Genomic DNA, 23,305 nt, shown 5'->3' on the forward strand with positions numbered 1-23,305 from the left:
AACAACCAGCATCTCCACTTTCTCCATTCCCCTAAGACTCTCCCTCCCCAGTCTCTGGTAACCTATTCTACTCTCTACAAATTCATTTTTCTTAGATTGTACATATAATTGAGATAAACAATATTTGTCTGTCTGTACCTAGCTTATTTAGCATAATGTCCTCCAGATTCATTTTATCAAACATGTCAAAAAAAAGGTAATGCCTATGTACTGTTGGCAGGAATATAAATTGATTTATTGTGGAAAATAATATGGAAGTTCCTCAAAACCCAAAAGTAGAATTACCGTAAAATCCCAAAACTTTAAATAACATTTCCTAATTGAGTGGGTCAATATGAGGTCCCTCTTCCAGTATTCTAGCACCTGCCACATTGGGGAAATTACATATTGGTGTACATCATTGATCAATGATTACTCTGATCACACTAAGATGCCCTTTTTAGTAAAAATTAATGACATTGAGTAATCATAGATGAAAATATTCCAATAGTGAAACAATATCAACAGCCAATTGCAATAGGCTAAATAATACCCACCAACACCAAAAGCTATGCACACCCCAATCCCTAGAATCAAGGAATTTTACCCGATATGTTAAAAAAAATTTTAAAAAGACTCTCTTACATAGTATTTTGAGATGGAGACATTATCTTGGATCATCTTGGTGGACCAAAAATGTAATCACATGTATGTTTATAAGAGGGAGGCAGAGGGAGAACTGATAGCCACAGAAGAGGATAAGGATAAGGTGACCCTCGAAGCAGAGAATAGAGCTACCACAAGCCATAGAATGCTGGCAGCCACCAGAAGCTGAACAAGGAAGAAATGCATGCTCTTCTAGGTCTTCACGAGGGAGAACTGAGCATCTGACACCTTGGTTTCAGCCTAATGACTTTGCACTTCTAGCCTCCAGAACTATGAGAGAATAAATTCATAGTTTTTTAACCCATCCAGCTTGTGGTAATTTGTCACAGCAGCTCCAGTAAGCAAATATAGCAATATAAACCCCAGATTCTTGTCTAAAATACTGTCAATGTCCAATATTACTTTTATATATCAACAAGTTTAGGCAGTTTGAAATTTTTCTGATGACATGTAAACTATCATAATATTGGAAAGAAGTTAACTTTTTAATGCCGTTTTCAAAAATTATTTCATTTTAACGGCTTGATAGAATTCTATTATGTAGATTACAATAGTTAATTAAACAATCTCTGCTGTTTAAATATTTTATTATTTCTTACTTTTAACTGTTTAAAGCTTATCATTGAACAATATTTCTTTAGAAAATTACATCCAATACTATTTTCTAGACCCAAATTCTTCAAAGTAGAACCTCTGGGACAAAATAGGTGAACATTTTAAAATTTCTAGTGTATGTTATCCAGTTGCCTTCCTGAAAGACTACTGATTTGTGCTTAACCAGTAGTGTGTAGAAATGCCCATTAGACCAAGAAGAATAAAGCTCATACACTTATAAAAACCTTAAATTGCCATTTGAAATGGTATCTGTTATTTTAGCATGAATTTTTATATCTTTTACTATAATTGAGGATTTTATGTCAGATGTTGATTGAGTCCTTTCATTTCTTCTTTTTGAATCACCTCTCCAAACCCTTTACTTGGAAGAAAAAGCAGTTTAAATAAACATTTAAGTTTAAATTTTTAAACTCACCTTTACTTTTATTTTTCAAAAAAATGAAATTAGTTTCGTAGGAGTAGGGTCAGAGGTTAGTTTCACTTCTTAACAAACTTTATTTCTATTAAGAACACTGACAAATACAGAGTATAACTTGGAAAACCGTAACTTGGAAAATCTAAATTGTTTTTCTTCTCTAATTCTACAAGGCACAAACATTTTATTTCTTCTCTCAGAATGGTGGAGGCAGATAGGATTTTTTTAATGGTCGTGCTGTTCCTGTTTTCATTTTTACAGCTCAGTTCTCAGTACTTAAACAAAACAACACTGTTATTTTTCATATAAATTTGGTTATTTTATTATATAAACTATGATAATTTTGTTATAAGTTTTAAAATTTCATTATTTTAAAGTATGTAATGCACTGCATGTAGCTACAAATCAATTGTCTTCTTTCACATTCCATGATTGTGAACAGAACTGTTATTTTGGGAGGAGATAATAGACCAGCACAATAGAGTGTGTTTACTGTCTTTTCATAAAAAGAAAAATCATTACTTCAAACTTTTGATGAAGATCTTTCATTATTTATCTTACAGGTTGTAAATTTTGATGGTCCCTTTTCAAGATAATCATTATGAGCCTCCATAGTTTGCCTCATCTACCAAGCTTTTCTGATGTAAACTTTCAATGTGGTTTTAGTCAGCTTTTGCATTGTTGTAACCAAAACACCTGAGGAGAACCACATAGAGGAGGAAAAGTTGATTTGGAGCTTACAGTTTCAGAGGTCTCCGTCTACAGATTGCCAACTCCTTTGCTGTGGGCTCAAGGTGAGGCAGAACATCATGGGGGAAGGGTGCAGAAGAGGAAAGCTGTTCAACTCACCGCAGAATCAAAAAGTAGGAGCCAGGCAGAGGAACGAGGATGGAGCCAGAGGGAGGATGAACCCCAGTGACCCACCTTTTCCAGTCACACCCTACCTGCTTACAGTCCTCAGTCATTCAAACTAGAGTGGACTGATTAGGGTACAGCTCTCATGATATAACCATTTCACCTCTGAATATTCCTGCATTAACAGATTGGGGGGATACCTCAAATCTAAGCCATAATGAGGGTCTGCAGACAAAATCTCTTCTTGATAAAAGAGAAGCATCTTTTATCCATCCATTCCACTAATTCAAATTCTTTAAGTCTCAGATTAGTTCCCATCTTCACCATAGACTTGTCCTTAAAATTTTAATCTCCCACAAAGCTCCCTCCAAACAGCTGATGGAGTTGAAATCCTCACACTCTTTGCTTGGTCAAATGTACATCTTCTATGCAAAATGAACCATAGGAGAAAGTCTCCCTCATTTATAATTTTAATATGGGTCATCCTCATTGGAATAATCATCTAGGCTTCTCCCCACTATCAACCCCCCCAACTTACTCCTCTCTAAGAAGAAGACATTTAGCTGATTAGTGGGTTTAAGACAGTAAAAGGACACGGTAGCTCTGCCATGTTCTCTCTGCTTCCTCTTTATATCTGTTTCCCTACAGAGAGAATAACATGTTTTTATCAGCTCACAGTCTTATGGTAATTATAGTGAAGCAACCCGCTTTCCTTATCTATTCAGCTGTTGATGGACATTTAGGTTGATTTCACATCTTGGCTATTGTGAATAAAATTACAATGAACATGAAGCGCAGGTATCTCTTTGATGAATTGATTTCAATTTCTTTGCTGGGGAGTGCAGCGTGAGGGAATGAGGAGTTGTTGGTCAAAGGGTACAAAGAATCGAACAGGCAAAATAAGTTTTGAGGTCTCTTGGACAGTAGGATGACTTTAGACAATAATCTTGTATACTTTTAAATAATAACTAAGAGTAAATTTTAAATGTGTCATCATAAAAATAGGTAAATGAAGTGATGGATATGTTACTTAATTAGATTTAATCATTCCCTATTATATGCATATATCAAAACATCAGTTTGTACCCTATAAATATAATTATTATCTGTCAATTAAACTTAATAATGAAACTTAAGTGATAAAAGTGAATGTAAAGCAATGCCTTACTTCTTGTTAAAGAATTATGTTCACTACTGTCTTGATATTAGGACTTGATTGACTTTATGAATACATTGCTCTCCATGGTTGTGATATCTCTCAGTTCAAATCTATTTTATACATCACTGCCAAAGTTTTTATTATAAATCTGATTAAAACATAGTCTTTTTCAAAATATCTAAGGATGAAAGATTTGTGTACCTTTGCACGCTTTTCATGATCCTTTAATAATTTGACTCTAAACCTATACCTCCATATCTCTGTCTCATCCTATCCCCATAAAGTCAACCCTAGTCATATCAGACAAATTTCTGGTCTGTGAGCATTTGGGTTCTTGTTTTCTTACTCATAATATTCTCTAACCTGGAAAAATCTTTTATATCTGTTCATTAAACTTACATCCTTTCAAATTTAACCTAAAAGTCATCACTACCAAAAAGATTTCAAAAAGAATTTAGTGTCAAATTGATCCTTCTCAGCATGTAATTTATATTTCACTATTGGTATTTATCTTTCTGTCTACCTAGCTACTTATTTATTGTATGCTGGTATATAAACATGTTCCTAACAAGCACATAAAGTGTATTTATGTATTTTATATTATAAAATAAGATATACTCTTTTGTTACATGAATGTCTATGCATACATTTAAGTAATGATACCATACATTCTTTTGAGTAGCAAGCCCATATTTTGGTCATTTACATGCTATAAATGAATAATTTTATATGTTCTATGAAAAGCCCACTGAAAACATCTATCCAAATCTTTTCTTTAAAACCTTATGTTTTTGGGGAAGAATAATGACTTATTCTTGTACGTGTTTATCAGTACATTATACTTATGCATCATTGTGGGATTCATTGTTGTATTCTCAAACATATACATGAAATAACAACATAATTTGGTCAGTTTTATTCCATGGTGCCTCTTCTTTCTTCCTTCATTCCCCTTAATCAAACTGCTCTCCTTCTATTTTTTTGAGATTCCCCCATATTTAAAGAATAATGATTTAAACTTTTCATTAATAAGTTATTCTGAAGATAATTTAAAGCTTACTCTTTAAAAGGCTTTATATATTAAAGGAGAGGAATAAGAACACCAGAAATTTGAGGTAAGGAAGAATGTTTCATGTTGCAGAAAATGAAAAAAGAAAGGGAGAAAAGAAAGCATCAACCAGAATTTATATATGTCAAAATTTACAGTTTTCTCATTACCAGCCAATTTCTAATGACTTTTTTAATTTCAAAAGGAGTGAGAATTTGGAGAATAGATAAAGTAATATTAATAACTCTTTTTTCCTACAATACATACTAATGGAGTACCTGTGGGAAGAATGTAAAATCTTTCAATGAACATTTAGCCAAGTGATTTATTATTGGGATTTTAAATTTGACCCTAGATTGGTTGGGTGCTATTATCTTCATCATGATAATTATGAAATATGAACTTTAAGTATAGAGAAATTTAAGTACAGAGAACACGTCTTTACTTAAGCAGGAGATTTACCACTTGAAGCCAAGAACAGTATTGATTATTTCTGTCCTAGTACTACAGGAAGTAATTTTCTTTTACACTGTCTGCCTTCAAAACTTCCAGACTCATACATTAAGTTGAAGTTCAGCTAGTCTCAATCAATATGTTCCTCAAGCATTGCTTCAATGCACTTTAAATCTCAAGATCATTTCCTGTGTTCACCTACAAACCTGAACAAATTTATGTAACACAGTTAAAAATAATTTTTTTCTATTTGCTGCACATTGTTGGAAGATTTAGAATCATCACCGAGCACTGTTTCCTGTGTACCAGTTTCATTTCTATGTAACACATATAATCCTGACTCAAGATAAATGCATATGAATCATTTATCTGATTAGAAGGGCTTTATACAAAACAGAGAAGGTGAGGATGCTCACATGAAACTGTTCCCCGACCACAGAGTTAAACACATGGCTTTCATGAAGAATTACATTGAAGTTTCCCACTAATTTCCAATAACAAAAATTGGGTAGGGAAATATTTATGATTTAAAAATTGACTAGACTTATGTGTGGTATATGGGAATTAAAGTAAGTGAAATTGTAAATTTGAAATGCTTTCAAATATGTATAATAGTTATTTTAAAAATTGTGTGTGGGGGCTGGGGATGTAGCTCAGTCGGTAGAGTGTTTGCCTCACGTGCACAAGGCCCTGGGTTCAATCCCCAGCACCACAAAAAAAAAAAAAAAAAAAAAAAAAATTGTGTGTGGGGCCAATACCTGGAATTATTCAGTTTAAGTCTCAAAGGAATGTCTCACTTCCCATCCTAAAACTGTTACCAGACTCAAGTCCATCTGCTCACTGTTTGAAAGCCAATACTTGGGAGACAAGAGTTGGTGGGAAGTTAATCGAGTTTATTCAAGGTATACTGTATTGGTAAGCTAACACAATTTAAAAAATAAATCAAAAAATTATACAGGTAAAAAAAAATTTTTATTCAAGGGTAGCCAATCAGTTAAGATGGGGAAAGCTATCAGTCCCTTAAAAAGATCATCCTAGAGAACTTGGTATGCAAAAGGGCTTTTATAGGGAGGGAGAGGAGGGCAGGAGGCAATGGTCATGAAGACTACTTACTAGGCATAGTCTTTGTCATACAGGGTATGAATGTGGGTCTTTTTGTTTTCTTTTTTTCAATTTTTTTTTTCCGGCTGAAACACTGTAATTGATCTCAACTGCCTGGGACTAGTTCCTGAAAATCTTTAGATGAACATACTACTTTTCTACCAGTTAAACATGACAGCAAACTCCATGCTTTGTGTTAATGGCTACACAGCACTAAAGACTAAGAAGAGGCATTACACATTCTGGGGTTATCTGAAAGTCACCAAGATGTTCTGGGTTCTGCAAATCTGAAGATCATTTAGTGTTTAGCAACTTAATCATTTAGGTGAAGTTCTTCTACAGAAATTAGAACGCTGGGCAGAGGGAGGGGAAATAAATCTGCATTGGATGACTCCCAGAGGAGCCGCCCCTGTTACAAAACAATGCCCAATATCTGGCCCCCCTCAGAACAATGAAGAGTAGGCTTCAGGTTTCAGGTGTTCCTCTTTGCTTACAGATGCCCCTGGGGTAAAGCAAAAAGTAAGCTCTACTCTGCTTTCTTGGACAGGTGAAGATTTCATGTTTCTTAATCCTCCCTCATTTTTATTTTTACTTTTTTTTAATTTATCAAACACTAAACTTTATAAGCAAACATAATACAGGCAATTTTAAGAAACCATTAAGGCAATCTTCCTTTGGAAAAAAATCAACAATGTACCTCCTCCAAGGTTCCCTTCTGAATTTAGAGATGTCCTGAATCAGGAATTTTTTCTAATTGGAGCAAGATTTACATGTAGTGAACTTCATCATTTGTGATGTGCACGGTGAAAGGAGTTTTAGCAAACACATACATTCATGTAATTTCTTCCATGAAAAAGATACAGAACTTTTCCAACATCCTGGAATCCTTGATCACTGCAGAGAAAAGATCCTAAGCTTAAAGAATCCAACAGAAATCATCTAGAAGGCTAAGGAACCGATGCTGTGTTCCTGTAACTGTGAGCAGTTTGAAAAGGCAGATGCACACTGTTAGCTGTTGGTACTTGACTAGACTTGACTCCAGCTCTTGGAGGTTAGACTTCATTGAGAAAGTTCATTAGACTTCTTAAAACTTGAAACTAAGTAGGAGTTAGGGAAAGGAATGGTGAAAGTCCTTTGTACAAAGTTCTTTGATAACAGGTGAGTTTCTCTGATTAGTGGATATTATCTGAATCTGGGCCATATTCAAAAGAAATAAGCAATCCTAGAAGATGAATTTTTTCACAGAAAACCAAGAAAATTCCTTGGAGGTTGAGATACGTTAGGAAAGTCCAGAAAGACCTAGAATCCTCAATGTCTTCAAAGTGTGATTCCTGGATCAACCCTTTCAGCATCACTGGTGAACTGGTTAGGAAAGCACAACGAGAACCAACCCGGACCTAGTGAAACAGAATATGTATTTTAATTATGTTCCCAAGAATTTAGCATGACACAGACATTTAAAAGCACTGGTATATGTCAGGAATTAATTGACTGATTGATTTACTCATTTATTCAATGCACAGATATTTTAGAGATTCCCATGTAACAAATCAATATGTAAACTTTGGATATCCAGTTTCTGTATTGTTATGGAGTCTGTATACTGCCTGATAAAACTGTGTTGTGTGTACGTGGCATAACTTGTCAAGAGTGCTTTAATAATTACATTCTGAGAATAGACAAAAATCCCTTTATTTCAAAATCAAACATTCAGGGGAAAAAATACACAGTAAGAAACATAATTCATTGCAAAGACAAGAAAAATCATCAGAACCTGTTCATTTGGAGGTAGCGCAGGAGCATCTTATTTATGACAGTTTTTCTCACCCTTTTAGTGAGCCTCTTCATTGCTGTGACCAGAAGTCCTAACAAGAACAACATAGAGGAGGAAAAGTCTACACCCCAGAGTTTCAGAGGTTCAGTTCACTGTCAGTGGACTCCTTAGCTCTGAGATTAAGGTGAGGCAGAAAATCATCGCGGAAGGGAATGGAGAAAAATAGCTCAGGACTTGACATCCAGGAAGTCAAGAAAGAACTCCAGGGAACACTGTAAACCCCAAAGATCTACCCCAGAGACCTACTTCCTTCTCATGCCCTATCTGCCTCCAATTATCGCCCAGTTAATCCTTATCAATAAATTAATCCACAGATTAGGTTACATTTCTTATAATCTAATTATTTCACCTCTGGAGATTCTTGCATTGTCTCTCATGTGAGCTTTTGGGGAACATCTCATATCTAAACTATAACACCCATAGAGTAAAAGTAGCTTTCACAACCAAGTCTAGCTTCTAACAGCTAGGTCAAGTACCAAGAGCTACCTTCCAAAGGTACGTCTACTTTCCAAAGTGCTTACAGATCATAGGAACCTATCGTCTTCAAATCTTGTCAATTTTGAAAAAAGCCCACAATATTCCAGTGTTGCTAAATGCATATTGAGCCCCAATAGTCTTTAAAAACCTCAAATTGCTTTTTCTTTTCTATTTTGTTTCTAAGATGACCTTTAAAAAGTAAAAAGTCATAAGACTTGTCATAGATATCAATCAAGCTACTTGGAAAGATGGTCCTTAATATAAGTATTGGTATATGCAAAATAAGACTGCTTTTCTTTTTAAATTTTATTTATTTATTTTTGCTTTTACTTTGTTCATTTTTTATTGATGCATTCTAACTATACATAAGAATGCAATTCATTCTTACATATTTGTACATATGCACACTATAAAAATATAATCTACCGGGGAACAAAATTGACGAAAAAATGTCTACTTTTTGTCACTAAAAGTAAATATTTAATAAGTCAAGTGAATATCCACTGCTATAGTCCAGGTGTTATGATGCCCATTTTTATACAGAGAGAGATTGATAGATCACGAGTTCAAAGCCAGCCTCAGCAACTTAATGAGACCCTGTCTCTAAATAAAAATATAGAAAGAACTGCGAATGTGGTTCAGTGTTTAAGTACTCCTGGATTAAATTGCCAGTACCCACCTCCCCCCCAAAAAACCCACAGGAATTGGTACATTGAGGAGGTGTCTGCCTCCTGTGTTATTTGCAGCATTATTCACAATGGATCTGTCAATTAATGAATGGATAAAGAAATGTGCCATATATCAAAATGGAATACTATTCAACCTTTAAAAAGAAAATCCTGTCCTTTGTGACAACTTAGATGGAACTGGAGGACATGATGCTAAGTGAAATAAGCCAAGAACAGAAAAACAAATGTTGCATAATATCACTTATATGCAGAACCCACAAAAGTCCAACCCATAGAAACAAAGAACAAAAAGATGGTTGCCAGAAGCTGGAGAGGGGCAGAGGAGGGGTACAGATAGGGAAGATGTTGACCAAAGGATACAAACTCTCAGACGAGAGAAAGAAGTTTTAGGGATCTACTGCATGGTGACCACAGTTAATAGCATATAAATTTCAAAATTGCTGAAATAGATTTTTTTGTTTTCGTCACAAATAAAAGATAAATTTGTGAAGGCCTGGATATGTTAACTATCTTGACTGATTCTTTAGATAATGTATATAAAGTTCCAAACATTACATTTCAACCTATGAACATATGCAGTTATTATTTGTCTACTTAAAATAAATATAAAGGGAAAAACAGGATTCAGTTTCTCATGAATTTCAATACTTTGACCTCTGATCTTCAAAAAGTTCTACTTCTCAATTATTGATGAATTCTTAAGTACAGTATTCTCTTGATATTATATTAATATAAATTCCCCTCAGAAGAAGAAAATATGTCCATTATGTTTTTATAGAAACTACCAAAATTAAATTTTGCTTTATCACAAAAATTCTCAACATTCATTTGACAATGAATTTCTTTCCAATAAAAAAATGAACATCATTTTAGATTTTTATGGATAATACAGAAAGCAGCAAGTAAACTCTATTCAGATAAGTTCTAATCACTGAAAATGTGTTAGTTCAGAATTAGTCTGCTCTCTACCTTGCAGAGTGAAAGTACATTGATTCTCTACTGAAAGGAGTTAGATATTTGATCATTCTTATCATTGAAAAAGTATTTCATTTCTTTAGCAGAATTATTAGCTCCATTAACCCATCTCAATAAGGCAATTATCCCATGGAAAGATAGGCAAGTATCACATAAAAGAAGTCACAAGACCAAACATACTTCTGGTTCAAAAGGACTAAATAGCTCACATATCAGTAAAACTACATCAAAAGTCAAAATTATATTCTGTAGCCAATTTCTTTTGATTAATTTTCTTTTGACTCTAAACATCCCTAGATATATGAGTACTTTTCATAAGAAGGAAGCAATAAACGCTAAAGAGAAAAAGAAATTCTGGATTTTGATACTGAGATCTGATATTCTTACCATTGAGAAAGCATTTCATTCCTTTAGTAGAACTGTTAGTTCCATTATCCCATCTTAATAAGGATTTAAGGCAATTATCCCAAAGAAAGATAGGCAAGTATCAGATAAAAGGGATTAGAAAGCCAAACATATTTCAGATTCAAAAAGACTAAATGGCTAAGACTTGATGCCATTTCAAGAAAAGTTAGACTTGTGTGTGTGTGTGTGTGTGTGTGTGTGTGTGTGTGTGTAGTACAAGGGATTGAACCCAAGGGTGCTCTATCACTGAGCTATGACACCAGTCCTTCATATCCTTTATTTTAAGACAGCAGGTTCACAGGTGTCTCCCTAGTGCCAAGGCTGACCTCCACTTGAGATCCTTCTGACTGCTTCTCCCCAGTCTCTGGGATTACAGGTGTGTGCCACTGAACCTGGTGTAAGTACTTTTCTTATATGTTCATTCCTCTAGTGATTTTTCTTATAAGCTAAAAACTGTGCATAATTATTCAAAAACATTTTTTGACTTCAGTAAAAGGTTTATAAGAATGATACATCATTTTAAAATTTACACTTACTCAACATTTCAGTCATAAGGTATAATAGCATGTGAAGGCACTATGAAAAAAATTGTTCATATTATGCTTATGGCACCTTTGTATTTTCAAGAATTTCCTCAAGAGCGTAAATATGCATCCCTCTGCAATTCTGCTGTCTCGTCATGTCGAAGGCTCTTAGGTTTGCTTTCTTCTCTCCTTGTGTAGACATCTCCACACATAGAGGCAATGGCATAACTATTTATACTCCACTTATTTTGGTTTGAAAAAAGAACTGAGGAAACTTACCTGATAGTAGTAGGTAAGAATTGGGCTTTGACTTAGGAATCAAGAAAAATGTTTGCTCAAGATTAAATGATTTTAAAGTTCAAACTAATAAGCGCGGTTCAATATTAATTGTAAAGAAAGTGCTATGCCAGGTGGTGTGGAGTGTATCCTCTCTGTATTATTAGTCAGGGTTCTCTAGAGGAACCAAATCAATAGGAAGTATGATTATAAAAAGGGGGTTTATTAAATTGGCTTAAACAACCAGAAGCTGGAGAGTCCACAATTACTGTCTGCAGGCTAGAGAGCTGGAAGAACCAGTAGCTGTGCAGTCCAAGATGCAGAAGCCTCAGAACAAGAAGGATCAACAGTGCTACCCTAGTCCGAGATCAAGGCTTCTGGAAACTCCCTGGAGAATCATTGGTGAAGAAGTGAGAATCTGATATGTTCAGATGATCGAAGCAGCAATCAAGAACCGGTTCAAGAAGTGCCGAGCTTACGTCTGCATCTGCTTCCTTGTTCTTCCAGTTTTTATTCCATCCTATTGGTTGGTACTACCCAGGCTTAGAGAGGGCTCCACTTCAGTTCCTATCCCACATGCCAATCATTCCTAGACATGCCCTCATTGACACACCCAGAAATCTCTTAATCCAATCAAGTCATCAGTTCAAATTAACCATTACACTCTCCAAAGGAAAGGTGATAAAAATATAATACAATTTACATAAATAAGATAGTTTTCTTTCCATTATGCTAGGGTCTCTTCCCAACTATTTTTTTTAATTAAAATACTTTTTATTTTTACAGACTGCATTTTGATTCATTGTACACAAATGGGGTACAACTTTTCATTTCTATGTTTGTACACGATGTAGATTCACACCATTCATGTAATCATAATATACATAAGGTAATACTGTCTGTTTCATTCTACTATCTTTTCTTCCTCCATCCCCTCACACCCCATTTTCCTCTACACCATCCAAAGTTGCTCCATTCTTATCTCCCGCCCCTCCTTGCCTTGTTATGTATCGTCCTCCACTTATCAGAAAAAACATTCAGCTGCTGGTTTTTTGGACTTGGCCTACTTCACTTAGCATGATATTTTCCAACTTCATCCATTTACCAGCAAATGCCATAATTTTATTCTTCTTTATGGCTGAGTAATATTCTATTGTGTATATGTACCACAGTTTCTTTATCCATTCATCAATTGAAGGGCATCTCGGTTGGTTCCACAATCTAGCTACTGTGAATTGAGCTACTATGATCATTGGTATGGATGCATCACTGTAGTATGCTGATTTTAAGTCCTTTGGGTATAAACCCAGGAGTGGGATAGCTGGGTCAAATGATACGTCCATTCCAAGTTTTCTAAGGAATCTCCATAGTGCTTTCCAGAATGGCTGCACCAATCTGCAACTCCACCAGAAATGTATGACTGTGCATTTTTCCCCACATCCATGCCAACACTTATTATTGCTTGTGTTCTTAATAAATAATAGCCATTCTAATTGGAGTTAGATAAAATCTTAGGGTGGTTTTAATTTGCATTTCTCTAATTACTGGGGATGATGAGTACTTTTTCATGTATTTGTTGATCACCTGTATATCTTCTTCTGTGAAGTGTCTGCCCAGTTCCTTAGCTCATTTATTGATTGGGTTCTTTGTGGTTTTGGTGTAAAGTTTTTAAAATTCTTTATAAGTTTTGGAGATTTGTGATCTGTCTGAAGTATGTGTGGAAAAGACTTTCTCCCACTCTGTAGGTTCTCTTTTCACAATTGATTGTTTTCTTTTTTTTAATTTTTTTTTTTAATTTTTAAGGACTACATTTTGATTCATTATACACAAGTAGGGTACATCATTTCATTTCTATGATTGTACACAATGGAGATTCATACCATTCATGTAATCATACATGTACATAGGGTAATGATGTCTGTCTCATTCCACCATTTTCATACTCCCACTTATTACCTTCAACATAATCTAAAGTTCCTCCATTCTTCTCTCACTCCCCACCCCATCCCTGACTTCCCATTATATATCATTCTCCACTTATCAGGGAAAACATTTGGCCTTTGGTTTTTTGGGATTGGCTTGTTTCTCTTAGCATGATATTCTCCAATTCCATTCATTTATCTCCAAATGCCATAATATTATTCTTCTTTATGACTGAATAATATTCCACCGTGTATATATACCACAGTTTCTTTATCCATTCTTCTGTTGAAGGGCATCTAGGTTGGTTCCACAATCTAGCTATTGTGAACTGAGCTGCTATAAATATTGATGTGACTGTGTTAATGTAATATGCTGATTTTAAGTCCTTTGGGTATAGGCCGACCAGTGAGATAACTGGGTCAAAAGGTGGGTCCATTCCAAGTTTTCTGAGGATTCTCCACACTGCTTTCCAGAGTGACTGTACCAATTGGCAACTCCACCAGCAATGTAAAAGTGTGCCTTTTCCCCACATCTACACCAACATCTATTATTGTTTGTGTTCTTGATAATAGCCATTCTATTTGGAGTAAGATGAAATCTTAGAGTTGTTTTAATTTGCATTTCTCTAATTACTAGAGATGTTGAACACTTTTTCATATACTTATTAATTGCCCGTGTGTCTTCTTCTGTAAAGTGTCTGTCCAGCTCCTTGGCCCATTTATTGATAGGGTTCTTTATATTTTTGATGCAAAGTTTTGTAAGTTCTTTATAAATTTTGGAGAGGGTCTATCTGAAGTGTGTGTGGAAAAGATTTTCTCCCACTCTGTAGGCTCTCTCTTCATGTTCTTGATTGTATCCTTTGCTGAGAAAAAGCTTTTTAGTTTGAGTCCATCCCATTTATTGAGTCTTGCTTTGATTTCTTGTGCTTTGGGAGTCTTGTTGAGGAAGTCTGATCCTAAGCCAATATGATGAAGATTCGGGCCTACTTTGCCTTCTATTAGGTGCAGTGTCTCTGGTCTAATTCCTAAGTCCTTGATCATTTTGAGTTGAGTGTTGTGCAGGGTGAGAGATAAATCCTTGATTCATCTAAACCATTTTTATTCATAAGCGATGAATCATCTGAAAGGGAGATGAGGAAAACAACTGAATTCACAATAGCCTCAAAAAAAATGAAATACTTGGGAATCAATCTACCAAAGAGGTGAAAGATCTCTACAATGAAAACTACAGAATATTAAAGAAAGAAGTTGAAGAAGAACTTAGAAGATGGAAAGATCTCCCGTGTTCTTGGGTAGGCAGAATTAATATTATCAAAATGGTCATACTTCCAAAGGAGCTATACAGATTTAACACAATTCCAATTAAAATCCCAATGACATTTCTCATAGAAATAGAGAAAGCAATCATAAAATTCATTTGGAAGAACAAAAGGCCCAGAAAAGCCAAAGCAATCCTGTGCAGGAAGAGTGATGCAGGAGGTATCACAATACCAGAACTTAAACTCTATTATAGAGCAATAGTAATGAAAACGGCATGGTATCGGCACCAAATAGACAGGTAGACCAATAGTACATGATAGAAGACACAGAGACATACCCACGTAAGTACAGTTACCTCATGTTAGACAACGGTGCCAAAAACTTACAATGGAAAAACGATAGCCTCTTCAACAATGGTGTTGGTAAGCCTGGAAATCCATATGCAGTAAAATGAAATTAAACCCCTATCTCTCACCCTGTACAAAACTCAATTCAAAATAAGATAGTTTATTAATCATTGTTATTAAGAGTAAATTTTAAATTTATTTGAGAATGATATGAAGTTATGTCCATGGTAACTGCAAAGCAGTATAAATTAAATATCAGTTAGAATTGTATAAAATAAAATATATTCTGCATGATGTTTATTATATTACTATTCCCATTCCTTTTAACTTTCTTAATTTTCAGTTATTCCTAAGTTCAGTGATTTCATATTTTAATACATTAGTTTTCTTTGTGTTTAAGTTTTGTTTACAGTGCCTTAATGTTTGAAAAGAATTCTATGCAAAAACAAGTCATTCGACTTTGGTATGTGTTTTTCTTGTGTGATTATGATATAAAATTCATGAGTTCCATTTTTCAACATTAAATTAGCCAATTAGTAAAATGAGTAGGTAAACATGAATTAAATGGGCAACATGCCCAGAAAACAGGTCTGAATATGGCCGAGACTAAATAGAAACATTTTCAAGTGAATATCTAGGAAAGAGGAGTTTGTAATACTCAGAGTTGAAGATGAGGATGCTGTGCCTGCAGAGCCAGAGCCGTACCACTTTTAACAGTTCACAGTGTTTGCGAGATGGGGTGCCTCTTAGTTTTAATTATCCAGGTAAGCTGAAAACAGGAAAAATACATTCAAGAAAAAGATACCCAAAAGATTAACCTACCACAATTTTATGAATATTTTAGCCTTTATATGAAAAGAATTATCCATTGTGCTCTTCGATCCTGGAAATGAACACTACTTCATTTCTTACGGCATTTTGATAAAATAAGTGACTGTTTCATTTTTCTAGTCTCATGAATGCTATATTCTTTCAAATCATGTTACCTTATTATCTAATGAAAGTACATTTGTACCCACAGAAAGAGTATGGTACATTGATTACAAACTCTGTAATGCCAGGGATAATAGCATAATGAAAGCCCAGTGAAGTTCAATAAATGTTTATTGATTGAATAATCCCTTAACAAATACTGCACATAATAGAATCACCTGAGTGTCTATGTTAAACAAAATGTCTTTACTCTTCAAATGCATTCTCTTCATATACTCTTCATATACATATGGTTTGAGATGGAAGTTCACACATTTGCACATAGTATACCTTCAGTAAACAAATTACAAATGAATGAATGGAAAGAGATGAGGAGGAAATGTGAAGTAAGTTTTTTTCAAATTTAAGTTGAAACCAATATTAACTTCTAACTGCTAAAGATATTCTAGCTAATCTAAATTTGTTGTTCATTCACAAGTTGTGTGTCCCCTTCATCCTCAGTATTAACTTCCCACCTATCTGTACCCTGCTCCCCATCCATCGCTTACCTTTGCCAGAGTCCTGAACATGCCAGGCTATCCTAAATATTTTTAATTTGTAAGCTTCTTAGTTTCCACCTATAGGTATAAAACGATCTAGAACATAAAGAGTGCCTTAATGGTTAATTTAAACACACATTAAGAATTAAGTGACATTACACATACAGGTGTATGCTTTCATATAACATTCACAAATACTGACAATAGATATGATCTCTGAAATTACTGTTACAGAGAATTCTCTTTCTAGAAGTTTAACCTGGCAGGAAATGACACTTAGCATGTCACATTTTTAATTAAAAAAAAAATGCCACTAAAGACAGGACCAAAATGCAAAAAACAAAAAGTAAATTTTAAGTGAAATTTGAATAAAAAATGATAGTTTAATTAGATATATTAAAATCCCACATTTAAATATGAATTGCTTTGTTGCTTAGAATAACTTGGAAAAGGAAAGCACAGTCAACCATGTTGGTATTTCATTTCTCACCACATTTCATTGTAGCAAGAAGATTTATAATATAGAATCTGGAGTCCAAGTAACTGAGTTTAAATTCTAACTCCATCAATTCCTAGCTATGGACTTTTGGAACTGTCTCAGTTTCCTCATCTGTACTATGGGAACTTGAGAGGACCTGCCCCACGCACTTGTTGTGAGAATTAAGTGAACACATGACACAGGAACAACTACTGTCCAATCTGTACATGGCTACCACCTAATAAATGCTACCTACAATTATTGTTGTGATTATAATTATTATCTCTGGTTCAAAAAATATTTGGGAATATTTGTTTACTAATGAAAACAAATTGTATTAGCTATCATTTAATGGGTTGGAAGGTTTAATTTGGATATTTATTATATTAATTTTCTGTGCAATCCTACAGTTTTTTATGGACACGACCTGTGGGCACAGGTTCATCCCTTGACTTCTACTATAAAGTAGCTACAGAAAGTTCCAATTTTAATGTGACTATTATTTCTAAATTACTTTGAAACTCCCTTTCTCCTCCCTCCTGTGCAGGAGTGCACCGTTGCACTTTCTTAAAAAAAAAAAAAATGAGCTGCTATAGACTGTTTCTGTTGCCCCCCACCAAATTTATAACTCAAGCCCTACTGCCTAATGTGATGGTCCTGGGCGATAGCCTGTGGTAGGTAATTAGGTTTCGATGAGTCTCCAGGATTAGATTAATGTTCATAAGAAAAGGAAAAGAACTGGTGATACAAGGCTACAGCAAGAAGATAGCCTTCTGAAAGCCAGGAAAAGAGTCCTCACCAAGAAAAACTGAAAGCATTCCCCCTAAAAACTGGAACAAGGCAGGGATGCCCTCTATCACCACTTCTATTCAACACCATCCTTGAGACTCTAGCCAGAGCAATTAGACAAATCAAAGAAATTAAAGGGATACGAATTGGAAAAGAAGAACTCAAACTATCCCTGTTCGCTGATGACATGATTATATATTTAGAGGAACCTGGAAATTCCACCAGAAAACTTTTAGAACTCATAAGTGAATTCAGTAAAGTAGCAGGTTACAAGATCAATGCTCATAAATCTAATGCATTTTTATATATAAGTGATGAATCTTCACAAAGAGAAATTAGGAAAACTACCCCATTCACAATAGCATCAAAAAAAATAAAATACTTGGGAATCAATCTCACAAAAGAGGTGAAAGACCGCTACAATGAGAACTACAGAACACTAAAGAAAGAAATTAAAGAAAACCTCAGAAGATGGAAAGATCTCCCATGTTCTTGGATAGGCAGAATTAATATTGTCAAAATGGCCATACTACCAAAAGTGCTATACAGATTCAATGCAATTCCAATTAAAATCCCAATGAGGTACCTTACAGAAATAGAGCAAGCAATCATGAAATTCATCTAGAAGAATAAGAAACCCAGAATAGCTAAAGCGATCCTTAGCAGGAAGAATGAAACAGGGGGTATCGCAATACCAGAACTTCAACTATACTACAAAGCAATAGTAACAAAAACAGCATGGCATTGGCACCAAAATAGATAGGTAGATCAATGGTACAGAATAGAGGACATGGACACAAACCCAAATAAATACAGTTTTCTCATACTAGACAAAGGTACCAAAAATATGCAATGGAGAAAAGATAGCCTTTTCAACAAATGGTGCTGGGAAAACTGGAAAACCATATGCAACAGAATGAAATTAAACCCCTATCTCTCACCCTGCACAAACTCAACTCAAAATGGACCAAGGACCTCGGAATCAGACCAGAGACCTGCATCTTATAGAAGAAAAAGTAGGTCCAAACCTTCAACTTGTTGGCTTAGGATCAGACTTCCTTAACAGGACTCCCATAGCACAAGAAATAAAAGCAAGAATCAACAACTGGGATAGATTCAAACTAAAAAGCTTTCTTTCAGCAAAGGAAACTATCAGCAATGCGAAGAAAGAGCCTACAGAGTGGGAGAAAATCTTTGCCACTCATACTTCAGATAGAGCACTAATTTCCAGAATCTATAAAGAACTCAAAACACTCTACACCAAGAATACAAATAATCCAATCAACAAATGGGCTAAGGAAATGAATAGACACTTCACAGAAGAAGATATACAAGCAATCAACAGATATATGAAAAAATGTTCAACATCTCTAGTAATAAGAGAAATGCAAAAAAACTACCCTAAGATTCCATCTCACCGCAATTAGAATGGCGATTATCAAGAACACAAGCAACAATAAGTGTTGGCGAGGATGTGGGGAAAAAGATACACTCATACATTGCTGGTGGGGTTGCAAATTAGTGCAGCTACTCTGGAAAGCAGTATGGAGATTCCTCAGAAAGCTTGGAATGGAACCACCATTTGACCCAGCTATCCCACACCTTGGCCTATACCCAAAGGACTTAAAATCAGCATACTACAGAGATACAGCCACATCAATGTTCATTGCTGCTCAATTCACCATAGCCAGATTGTGGAACCAACCTAGATGCCCTTCAGTTGATGAATGGATAAAGAAACTGTGGCGCATATATATATATATATATACACACACACAATGGAATATTACTCCTCCATGAAGAATGATAAAATTATGGCATTTGCAGGCAAATGGATGAAATTGGAGAATATCATGCTAAGTGAGATAAGCCAATCTCAAAAAACTAAAGGACGAATGATCTCGCTGATAAGCGGATGAGGACATATAATGGGGGGTGGGAGAGGTTAGCATTAGGGTTAGGGTTAGGTTTAGGGTTAGGGATAAGGAGGGTGGTAAGAATGAAGGAAGGAAGGACTGTATAGAGGGAAAAGAGGGGTGGGAGGGGTTGGGGGGAGGGAAAAAATAACAGAATGAATCAAACAACATTACCCTATATAAATTTATGAATACACAAATGGTATGCCTTGACTCCATGTACAAATAGAGAAACAAGTATCCCATTTGTTTACAATAATAAAATAATAATAATAATAAAAAAGAGTCCTCACCAAAAGTCAACCATACTGGCATCTTAATTTTGAAATCCCCCAGCTTCCAGAACTTGAAAAATAAATTTCTGTGGTATGGTTTAGATATGTGATGTCCCCCAAAGGCTCATGAGTAGGACAATGCAAGAATGTTTAGAGGTGAAATGATCGGGCTATGTGAGCTTTAACCTAACCAGTGCATTAATCCACTGACATGGATTAACTGGGCAATAACCGTAGGTAGGTGGGTTGTGGCTGGAGGAGGTAGATCACTGGCGGCATGACTTTGGGATCTATAATTTATCCCTGGTAAGCAGATCTCTCTCTGCTTCCTGATTGCCATGTCCTGAGCTACTTTGATCTACCATGCCCTTCTGCCATGATGTTCTGACTCATCTAGGGCTTAGAGCCATGAAGTTGGCCATCTATGGACTGAGACCTTTGAACCTGTGAACCAAATAAATTGTTTGTCCTTTAATTTGTCTTTACAGGGCTTTTGGTCACAGTGAGGTAAAAGCTGACTAAAACACCAGTCTATGGTATTTTTAGGCAACCAGAGCCAAATAAGACATTAGAGTTGAATAAACATTTCAGAATCATAAACATCAAAATTTTATTGTACAAGCGTACCAGTGGTTTGAGGTTTGTGATCTATAAAATTCACCTTAGCAATGTGCTCCCTACATGTGGCCTCAGTGCTTGTACTTAATGAGGGCAGCACTTCCCCTTTCAACAGAAATTTTACTAGGCTAGGCAATTGGCAGGAAAGGCAAGCAAGAGCAGAACATTTCAGTACAGGCCTTTAACCCACTGGAAAACAACACAAATACATGTTCCGAGCGCAAAATATTTCTTAGGGTTTAAGGAATTTATTTATGTACCTGTATTTTAAATTTCAAATGTTTTTAAATTAATTAATTATTTATTTATTTTTACAGACTGCATTTTGATTCATTGTACACAAATGGGGTACATGATTTCATTTCTATGGTTGTGCACGATGTAGATTCATACCATTCGTGTAATCATACATGTACATAGGGTAATGATGTCTCTCTCATTCCACTATTTTTCATACCCCCTCCCTCTTAGTTCATTCTACATAAAATTCCTCCATTGTTCTTTCACCTCCCAACCCCCCTGTTATTAATGTGTATTATTAAAATGCTTTTTAAATATTTATACAAACAGGGAAAAAAGCAAAATTATTTCCACTGTCAAAACCCAAAGATAATCAGTTGTCCATACCACATACCCCTCCCCAGGCATTTGTTCAAACAATATAACTCTCTCCATCTTATTTTTTTATTAAACTGTAATAAAACATCATTTTAAATTTTTGACATGTTGCTTCCATTTTTTACAAATACATTTTTGAAAAATTCTAGCTACACTTACATGGTCAACCATGACAAGTTGCTGAAAAACAACAAATAGATTTTTAAATACCTTATGAATTTAAAAATATGACTATTTTAATAAGACAACTTAAAATTTATTCCAAGGATATTCATTGGGAGCCCGTTGGATCTGCCTGACTTCAAATTCACATATTTTATTTCTATACAGTATTGCTTAAAGAAATGGTAGAGCTTGTATCAGATCCCAAATATGAAAAAAATGTCTGCCCCAGTTTCATTCCATAGCAATTATGATAAATACATATTTGTCTCTGTAGGGAAATGTTAGTTTATATTCTCTATGTGAAATCATAGTGATAAATTTTCACCAGGTGTGAAGTAATATATCTTTTGATTTGAAATATAAGAACTCAATACCATGGTCATCATAATAAAAACACATCCTCACTGTACAGCAAATAGTCCATTTTAAAATAATACAAAAGTAATATATTTCATCTAGATTAACAAAATTTGGATTTTCTAAGGATTAATGTTTCATAGCAAGTACTACTTTATAGCAAAAAGTAAGAAAATAGTATTTCTTAAATATACATAAGAAATTGCGAATTGCTAATGTATTAACTCAGATATATTTATTATCCAAAAGTATTCATTTTATTCAATAAATATGGTTATTTTTCTGTGTTTGTTGCCTTTGCTAATGTCTACTAATTTGAGATGATGATGGTAACTTTCTAAGTAAATATTCCATGCATTATTCATTCATTCATTCCATTGTAGAACATTCTCCTTAAACCAAGTAGAAACATAACTTCAGTTTTATATGTCACAAGTTTCAAGTATCTGAGAGTTCCTTCACCCATTTTATGAAATGGCGTTGACCAAAATACCCAGTTGTTGATTTTACCACAAAAGGACCATATTATCTTCATCAATACTCCTAATTATAAGGGAGGAAATACTTGGTCTACTTGATTCTAAAACATAGATTTTTTTTGAAAGAGTACAAAATTTTTCAAACTATTAAAAGGAATCTATCCTTTTCATATTTTTTTTCTCTAAGAGAGAAGTAACAGGATGCAAACTTCTACTCTTTCCCAATCATCCAATCTGTTCTCCTTTAGAGGACTAAAATTCCTCTGTGTGAATTAGTGTGATTTAGTGAGGCTGGAGAAAAAGAAGTGGGTTTTGACTGGTTCATACCCTTTTGGAGCCCCTACTCCCAGACTGTGAGATCTCTGCTCCTCCTTCTCTCCCAAAATTGAGAAGATGCAAGCATCACGTCCTCACCTAGGTCTGATGTCCTGTCTTTCTCTGTCCCAGCTAACATGCCTACTGGCTATAAAGCAATGCAATAATTCTCTTCATGACTTTCTGGTAAATCTGTTCTGAAATTTCAATTTTGAATGGGATTAACCAAAGAACAGAGGTAGGGGAAGAACTAGGTCTTGAGGATAGCCACGGGTCCAAGCCAAATTCTGTTTCTCTGGATAGTTCTTAGTTGATCTCAAACACAGGGAGGAAATAGTATTATTATCACAACAACAAACTTCAACATAAATATTTGTGTGAAAGAGTAGAGACCCCCTTATAGAAAGAAAAAGGTAGAGACCCTCTGATATAAAACAAATATATCTGATTATGATTGACCAAACCAAAATGGGTGCAAATAAAATCTTTGAGTTATGCTGACCGTGGTAAATACAAGGACAGAAATACCCGAGATAAAATAATGTGGCCATGAACAAAGGTCATTGTGAACATTTCTGTGAGGCAACCCATCGCTCAGGAGGCCCCAGAAGCTGCGTTTCAGATATGGATAGTTTGGCTACCCCCCGCCCAACCCACCCTGCTAACCCGCCAGATGCAGCCTGAAATAGATAAACTAAAGCTTGTTGTTTGCATTCCTTGAAAAAAGATCCCTATTGTAAGCCTGCCAAGATTTTTGTGGTTTTCACTTTAAAAACCAGCTTGCTGAGGTCACTCACTACTACTGCTCCCCCTAACTTGGAGT

At 35.0% G+C, this 23,305-nt stretch overlaps 1 non-coding gene across 1 annotated transcript; it reads left to right on the forward strand.

Moving 5' to 3' along the window:
* Positions 1–5,831: 5,831 nt before the first annotated feature.
* Positions 5,832–5,905, forward strand: Trnav-cac (transfer RNA valine (anticodon CAC)). The gene has a single exon. It is a non-coding gene; the product is annotated as a tRNA-Val (tRNA).
* The last annotated feature ends 17,400 nt before the right edge of the window (positions 5,906–23,305 follow it).

Source organism: Sciurus carolinensis, chromosome 3, assembly GCF_902686445.1.
Source record: "Sciurus carolinensis chromosome 3, mSciCar1.2, whole genome shotgun sequence".
Taxonomy (NCBI): Eukaryota; Metazoa; Chordata; class Mammalia; order Rodentia; family Sciuridae; genus Sciurus; species Sciurus carolinensis.